Source organism: Argopecten irradians, chromosome 11, assembly GCF_041381155.1.
Source record: "Argopecten irradians isolate NY chromosome 11, Ai_NY, whole genome shotgun sequence".
NCBI classification, from domain to species: domain Eukaryota; kingdom Metazoa; phylum Mollusca; class Bivalvia; order Pectinida; family Pectinidae; genus Argopecten; species Argopecten irradians.
In genome coordinates this window covers 16,598,065-16,606,563 of record NC_091144.1, presented here as the reverse complement: position 1 = coordinate 16,606,563, position 8,499 = coordinate 16,598,065, and the positions used below count along the sequence as shown (strand labels likewise).

The 8,499-nt window shown below is 34.3% G+C and overlaps 1 long non-coding RNA gene across 1 annotated transcript; it reads left to right on the top strand.

Moving 5' to 3' along the window:
* Window positions 1–6,729: 6,729 nt before the first annotated feature.
* LOC138334857 (uncharacterized) lies at window positions 6,730–7,663 on the top strand. The gene is made up of 2 exons (XR_011210197.1): window positions 6,730–7,280; window positions 7,538–7,663. It is a non-coding gene; the product is annotated as an uncharacterized lncRNA (long non-coding RNA).
* Window positions 7,664–8,499: the final 836 nt, after the last annotated feature.

Sequence of the window (8,499 nt, the reverse complement as noted above, 5' to 3'; positions counted from 1 at the left end):
ATACAAAACAGAGCTATGAGACTATATCTTGGTGTTTCAAGGAATACCTCTAATATCGGCAAGCGTGGTGATATGGGATGGATGTCCTGCCTAGCGAAACAACGTGTTGAAGTTTTTCGGTTTTATTGTAAGCTGAGATCCGTCAACAATGACAGACTTCTGTATAAAGTTCACCAGTGGTCTAAACGTAAAGGAAAATCTTGGGAAAGTAAAGTATTGAAGACTGCAAAAACATGTAATGTTCAACAAATTTTAGACACGTCATATGGTGCTACTAAATCAATAATGCGGAAAATTCGGCAGTGTATCTTTCATAAGGATGAACAGGATTGGTTTACAGCTATGTGGAACGACAAGGGTCAGGCTAATGGTAACAAGTTACGAACTTATCGTTTGTTTAAAAAATACCTTAAACCAGAAAACTATGTAACCAGTATTTTACCGAGATACTACCGCAGCTCATTAGCGAAATTAAGATGCGGAAGCTTACCGCTACACATTGAAACGGACCGCTTTAACCGTCCAGTGATTCTATTAGAAAATAGAACTTGTAAATATTGTAGCTCTAACTGTTTAGAATCTGAAATACATTTTTTATGTGAATGTGAATTTTATATAGACATTCGTAATGTTCTTTTTGAAAAGGCATGTGATATTCAACCAAATTATTACAATTTAGGCATTATAGAAAAATTAAAATTTTTAATGAATGAAATGCAATTGCAGGATATTTTAAGTAAATCGGTATTTTTATTTATGAAAAAGAGACGCTCTATCATTTTATAATGGTTATTAATGTGAAACAATACTTGAATGTATCTATAGTACAACCTTTTTTATTCACTGTATAATATATGAATATTTTTTAAGTATGCGTGTCTCATAGGTCAATTATTGGCTTGATATTTTTAATGTATATTCTATATGTATTTTAAATGTGTGACACGAAAATAAAATATATATTATTACTTAAGCAGTTCCTGCCCCCTATCATGCCTCTGTGTAAAAATTGCACTAAAAATTATGAAAACGTCTATCCAGGCTTCTATAGTATCTATTCTATTTTTAGTCCCTTTCTGCTTTAGAACAAGTGCACCGTCAACTATGCTTAGCGTTTGTGAATTTATTACTTACTGATTTGTTTCAAGAAGCAAAGCCAAATTCAAATATTCCGAGCTCCATGATGATTCGTGGCATAAGTCTCAATGGGAAACAACGATAGGTCTATAAGCGCTGAGTTCACTGTAGTGAAAGAGAAAGGTCAAGCCCTGCTTAGTTACAGGACAGCAACTGAACTGGGTGTGTTGAAAATTGGTGTCAACATTGTTAACACGGTACAACAATTAGGGCCTGATGAACTTGTACAGAATACAAATCGTGCTTGATCAGTGGCCTTGGGAAACTGAAATCTTTTGAACTAGACATTCCTATTGGTGAAAAAATTAAACCAGTAGCACATAATATGGAGGATACCGTTAGCACTCAGAGTTAGGCCCCACTCCCTGGGTTTCTTCAGTCGTGGTTGTTCCGAAAAGTCAGTCTGATATTTGTCTGTGTGTTGATATGAGAAGAGCAAATGAGGCGATCATCAGGGAACGACACCTTATGCCTACAGTTGAAGATGTAGGTACTGTGTGATTTAAACCAAAGTACAGTGCTCAGTAAGTTGTACATTAAGTGGGCATTCAATACTAACGCATTTAACTTGAACTTAGTGAAGCGTCCAGGTTGATTACTACATTTGTTACTCACCAAGGGCTGTATCGTTATAAGAGACTCATGTTTGGGATTTCTTATGCACCTGAAATGTACCAACGTGTCATTCAGCAGGCTATACATGGATGTGTTGGGGTACGCAATATCTTTGATGATATTATTATACAGGCTCTTACAGTCGAGGAACACAATGTAAGATTAGAGGCTCTACTCCAAACAATTCAGGAAAAAGGTTTGACCTTGAATAGAGACAAATGTGAGTTCCGTATGACAGAGTTGATGTTTATGGGACATTTGTTATCAGCCAGAGAAATCGGTCCGGATGAGGAAAAGATCCGAGCAGTGGTTGAGACAAGACAGCCAAACAGTCCAGCGGAGGAAAGAAGTTTTCTCGGACTAGTGAACTATGTGGGAAGGTTTATCCCTGATTTGTCTACAGTGGCTGAACCACTAAATAGGCTCACCAAGAAAAGTGGCCCATTTGTATGCGAAAGCGCACAGGAAACTGCGTTTAGAGAGTTGAAAGCTAATACCAAGACTTATGGGTACTTTGACCGAAAAACCAAGACTTTCTTAGTCAATGATGGGCGCTGTCATTGTGCAGGAAATAAATAGTTAGAATCGCGTTATGTGTTACATCAGTAAAAGTTTGACCAGCACAGAGCGTAGATATTTTCAGACGGAACGAGTAGCTCTCGGAATAATATAGGCATGTGAGCGGCTACACATGTACATGTATGGTACAGAATTTGAACTACAAACTGACCACAAACCACTGGAATGCATTTATTCTGCTACATCTGCTGTCAAGACAAGTGATCGTATATACCGTTGGGTTCTAAGACTTCAACCCTACCATTACACTGTTTAGTACATACCTGGATCCAAAAACATAGCAGATACAATGTAGTTTGTCAAGGCTGATTAGCGACAAGGGCAATGGAAACAACTCCGGTAACCGTAAGGACAATTTCACAGCCGCCGATGATGACGATGAACATGTGAGATTTGTGGCCCAGACTGCAATAACTAGAGCTATGAATACTCGTGAAAAAGAGGAGGCGTCTGCAGTACATATGTAGATCCGGAATTTATCGACGTGAGGAACTGTATACACAATTATCTTAGGCCATGGGCTAGGAGGGTCCCACATGCAGCCCCCAAACCTCCGAACCAATATTTTTCTTACCCTTATGGCCCACTGATCACAAATCAAAATGTTAACATTGCATTAGTTGGGATGAACTTCCGGTTATAACGTCATCAAGATGTCCGCCATTTCGAATTTCACTAAGAAATGAAAAATAATTATAACATTGACATTTTTTCAACCGAAGTAGACAACTGAGGTATCAAAATGACCTCAATAAAATAACAAATAAATATCAGGACGAAATAATCCAATTTATGTAGTGATTTGTACGCAGGAAATGAAAAAAAATAAGATTTTAAGCTCAAAAATGGTAAATTTTCAGCAAATGTTTCATATTTGGCTTGACGCAGCAAAAGTGTTTCCCGACAGCAAAATGTTATTTCTAATCAGTTTATTGACCACTTATCAATCAGTTTAAAAACCAACAGTAACAAAAATAAATGTTTACATTATATAAGTTCTGGTTATGACGTCATCAAAATGGCCGTCATCTCGAATTTCACAAAAAAGTGAAAAATACTCATAACGTTTACATTTTTCAACCGAAGTAGACAACTGAGGTATCAAAATGACAACAAATAAATATCAGGACCAAATAATCCAATATATGTAGTGATTTGTACGCAGGAAATGAAAAAATATAAGATTTTAAGCTCAAAAATGGTAAATTTTTAGCAAAATTTTCATATTTGGCTTGACGCAGCAAAAACGTTTCCCAACAGCAAATTATTATTCGTATTCAGTTATTTGATCTCTTGTCAAACAGTAAAAACAATAACAAAAAAAATATAGAAATGCAGCAGAGATTTATTGTTAAAACTACCAATTGATTTACAAAACATCGTCAGATACGTGCATTGGGCATATGATTGTTATTTTTTCCAAACCGCCGACATAACAGTTTCCTGGTGTCTTAGAATTTATATGTCATAGATATAGCATTGACAGATATCGACAGAACATATGCTTTTCATTGATCTTGACCTTCATTCAAGGTCACAGGGGTCAAAAAGCTTAAAAATCTTTATACAACTTCTTCTTAATAACCAAGATGGCTAGAGACCTGATATTGGGCCTGTGCCATGCTGGGATAAAGAGCTACTTAACATGTTCAAATGGATGACCTAGACCTTCATTCAAGGTCACAGGGGACAAATAGGCTAAAATCTTTAAACGACTTCTTAATAACCAAGATCCCGAGAGACCTGATATTGGGCCTGTTTCAAGCTTGGATGATTGGTTACCATGTTTGTTCAAATAAATGACTGAACTTCATTTAATGTCAAAGGGGTCAAATAGGTTCAAATCTTTAAACGACTTCTAGTTAATAACTAAGAGGCCGATATACCTGATATTGGGCCTGTGGCATGCTGGGATGGAGGCCTATTATATATATTCAAATGAATGACATTGACCTTCATTCAAGGTCACAGGTTCAAATAAGCTAAAATATCTATTCTACTTATTGGGCCATGTCCAAATAAGTACAAAATTGAAGTTTGAAATCCAGATTTTAGTGTATGCTCGGACACCTGCCATTGTAAGCTTCATTGTCAAGATACAGATATGCGGATATTTGCGTAATCTTTTGGTAACTTTGAAAAACAAACCAACTGAAATATCATTTAATAGTTTACGGGATGTTTTAAGTTCTATATGTAAACATACACAATGTACACAGGTTTGCGTTAATACACATATGTGTGAAGCTACGTATACGTATATTGTACAAATTATGACAGAGCCACAGGGACATGGCACGAAAATTTTTAACCAATAGTATACATATATATATTATAGTATCAAGGGTATGAACTCGGCGGTCGAGAAAAACGGACCTATTTTTTTAAAACCGTGATTATTTTAATAAATAGGTTCTATACAACATTGACGGATATCTTACCTTAAAGAGAAATAATTTATCTTTCCATTGAGTGCTTGATAAACAAAATTGGCCAAGTATTGACGAAGTTACGGCTTGATTAATCGAGAAATTCACGAAAAATATGCTAGGTAGACATTTCCCTGTCCGGTTGAAATGTCGTCTTGGCTCTAATGGGTACCTCAAAAACCAAGCCAAAATCACAAAATCTACGCTTGTGGTGGTAAACAGTACCCATAACTGTGTTCATCCACAATCTCCTTCGGAGGTGCCATGACCCGTACTTTGTAGAAACTCCATTTAAACATCGTATTCTGTTAAACAGCTACTTTATACGCTTAATGGCTGCCTATATTTAGTAGTATATGACAGTAACGAAGATGTATAACATACAATGCTTTATTTCTCACCTAATCTACATATTGATATCTGACAACAACTGTATAAACACCACTCATATTGCTAGAATAAATGTCACAAAAACAAATTCAACAGTAGAATTATGAATACATGGAACAGCCTACATGAAAATGTGGTATCTGCAATGACTCTGAACTCATTTAAGTCACGCCTAAACAAGCACTGGCACAATACGCCCTCTAAATTTACTCCTACTCATTTTAATGTTACTTGATTGGATATCGACTGTATACAAGGATACGCCTGCAGAAGCCATTAGAGCTTATAACGGGGCAAATTTACATAATTACTTAATTATATTATGTTATGTTACGAAGTATTTCATCGTTATAACATTGCAAAGACAATAAGAAAAAAATATGTCGATAGTGTTCATACATGTCATAACTACTGAAAGGAGATGAAATATTTATCTCACCGCAATGCAGCTATAGCAGACAATAGATCGATGACAGATGCCAATTAAATGCTATAATACGGTGTCATAGTCAAAGGGAAGAATGATAGTTCTCAAATTAATTCAAATATTTGCAAATCTGTTGATACATTTGCTACAAATCTCTATATTATATAAGTGATAATAAGCGCGAGGTATCAAATATTTAGAATAAGATATCGCATGCTGATCTCCCAGAAATACTTCTCATCCTTTCAATCCGTTAGTATTGAAGTAGTGAAACGACGGGATGTATCTGGGTAAATTGGATTGCGATATCTGATCCTAAGTGTTAAACATATATGATTTTGCAATGATTACAAGCGTGCAATTATTTAATTATGAAACTAACTTTGATGTTTTTATTTAGCGAGCAATAATTTCATTTGTTACAGGACATGAGCCTTATACGTTTACAGAATACATAGACTATTTTGACCCAGCAGCACAAATGTTACATGCTTCTAACGACTCACAGAGAAAGATATTCATCACGGGTAAGTAATGTTTCTATTGAGAAAAAAAAAATAAAAAAATAACTATGTTTCATATTTCATCAAGATGTTGCAGGCTATCATATATATATTACTTATTCATTTCCCGTCCACTATGAATCCTCCCTCACACATGTTTTCAGCATGCAGTGAACAAGAACACTACATGTGAGATAAAACGAAAACGCTATAGTTCTACCACTAACTATTGAACCAAGAACTATTAAAGAAATAAATGCAAATTAAACTTGTTTAATGTATTTTATGAATGTTACAGTTACATTGCTTTGAAGTTATTTACGGTTAGTAAATGTATATATTAAGTGTCAAGTTAATTAAGTTGTTTATTTACAAGTCGTATCTCAACATAGCATACCCAGTGGGCACATAACGTCCGGACAACATTTTGGCAACGTTTTATTTAGGTTGCGACGTCGGGGACATTCTGACAATGTTGTGAGAACGTTTTTCTCCAAACGTCCTCACGACATTAGCACTTGACGTCCTGAGAATGTTTTTATATGGTTAGGAAAAAAAACTTTGACAATAATTTAATATATTTCAAAAAGTATTATTGTTGGAAACAACTTTTAAAGGAAGCGAATGAATCTATTCAAATAGTGATACATACAAGTAGGCCTTATATTTTTTTCAATAATTATTAACTAATAAAAAAAATAATTTATCATTTTTTGTACTTTTAAATAGTTCTATTTTTTAATTACAGATACAATAGGTATTAATTGAATAGATGAAAACGAAACAAAAAGTATAATTATAAATATCAAGTTTTCATACCGATTATTACGTCAAATATGTAAACTACCGAGTTATGATAAAAGAGTTGTGTTACCTCCCTTTCATTTTAAAGTTTATCCGCTAGGGGTCGGTATTAACTATTTAAAACAAAAAATTAAAATCATTAGAATAAAGCGTCTTTTTATACCAATAAATTGTGATTTTATTTATATGACATTTTACATATTTTCCCCGCACACTACAGAAACTAGGAGTGGAAACTCGTAAAGATTTGTTTGGTGTTTGCGCGGTTATTTTCACTTCCGGTTCTTTGTTCATTCAAACTTTGTGTACACACGTGCTTCACACGGATAACATTTCTTAGCCTCGACAGCATCCAAACAGGATATATAACTTCCAGATATCGACAGATATTTCAAGGTAAGTCTTTGTTGATTCGTATACAAACTTGTTTTTAAAAGAATGTGTTTATTATATTATATCGCGGTAAGTTATTTTATCTATGTGTGTAGTCAGTATTTTGAGTATGTATACATACATTAACTTATACAAATTCCCTGATGTGCCTGTATCCTATTTGTGTTTTTATTTATGTAATAACGTACCGGCACATGAAAAATATATCGTCTAAATCATTATATAGATGTTTAATGTTTTATTCTGTTTTTCTTTTACAGATGATAGTGCTTACATAAGTACACACGGAAGTACGTGAAATGGCTCCTACACAAACAGTCTAGGTGGAAGTTGTTGCACCTATTTCATGCAGGATGAGCAGAAGACATTAAAATATTATATAAACACTATATTTTGTTGTTATTGTATTTCAAAATACTAGAATAATGAAAATAAACAACGTAACATACAAACGTTGTGAAAACATTATATGAAAACATTCGGCGGACGTTGTCAAAAAACGTTCCCCAAACTTTCATTTGCAACCTTTTTGAAACCTAAATGCAACGTTGCGATCGGACCTAATAAAAACGTCCTCCGGATGTTGTGTGCCCACTGGGCATACTGTAGCTGATGCTGACTGCGGTGAAGAGGTTACTGGGTTAAGAAAGACATTAATTTACGGCTAATTTTAGCCCGTTGCTTATAGAAAGCGTACGCTGACCGCAGGGTCATTCTCACACGGACAACAATGGAGGAACAAGGTCTGTACATTTATGTCTTTCATTTGTTTAGTTTAAACATATTTTATTTGAACAAAGTCAAAAGGAATTAGGCACAAGTTATACAACTTAGAATTGCCCTCTCCCATACAAATGTATATGATGTTACATAATCAAACATACAATAGCAGCATTAATGATTGTATATCAAATTATATGTAAAAGAAAGAAAGAAAAAAGAAACAAACAAACATTAATAATTATTGGTAGTCACATTTGATTTGTTTAGCCATACCAGCACCCACGTTTTATAGCTACATGTAAAATTGTTTCAACATTTGACATTCATGACGTGACTAATTCCATACAATTGAACATTAATTTTGTAAACAATCTAAAATGATATATAAATGATTTTACAATTAATATCTTACAAATACATTTTGGCGTTAATGTTGTTTTAGAAAAAATATCATGAAACAAGTTTTGACAATGAAATGCCAGCAATCATCATTTAGCAA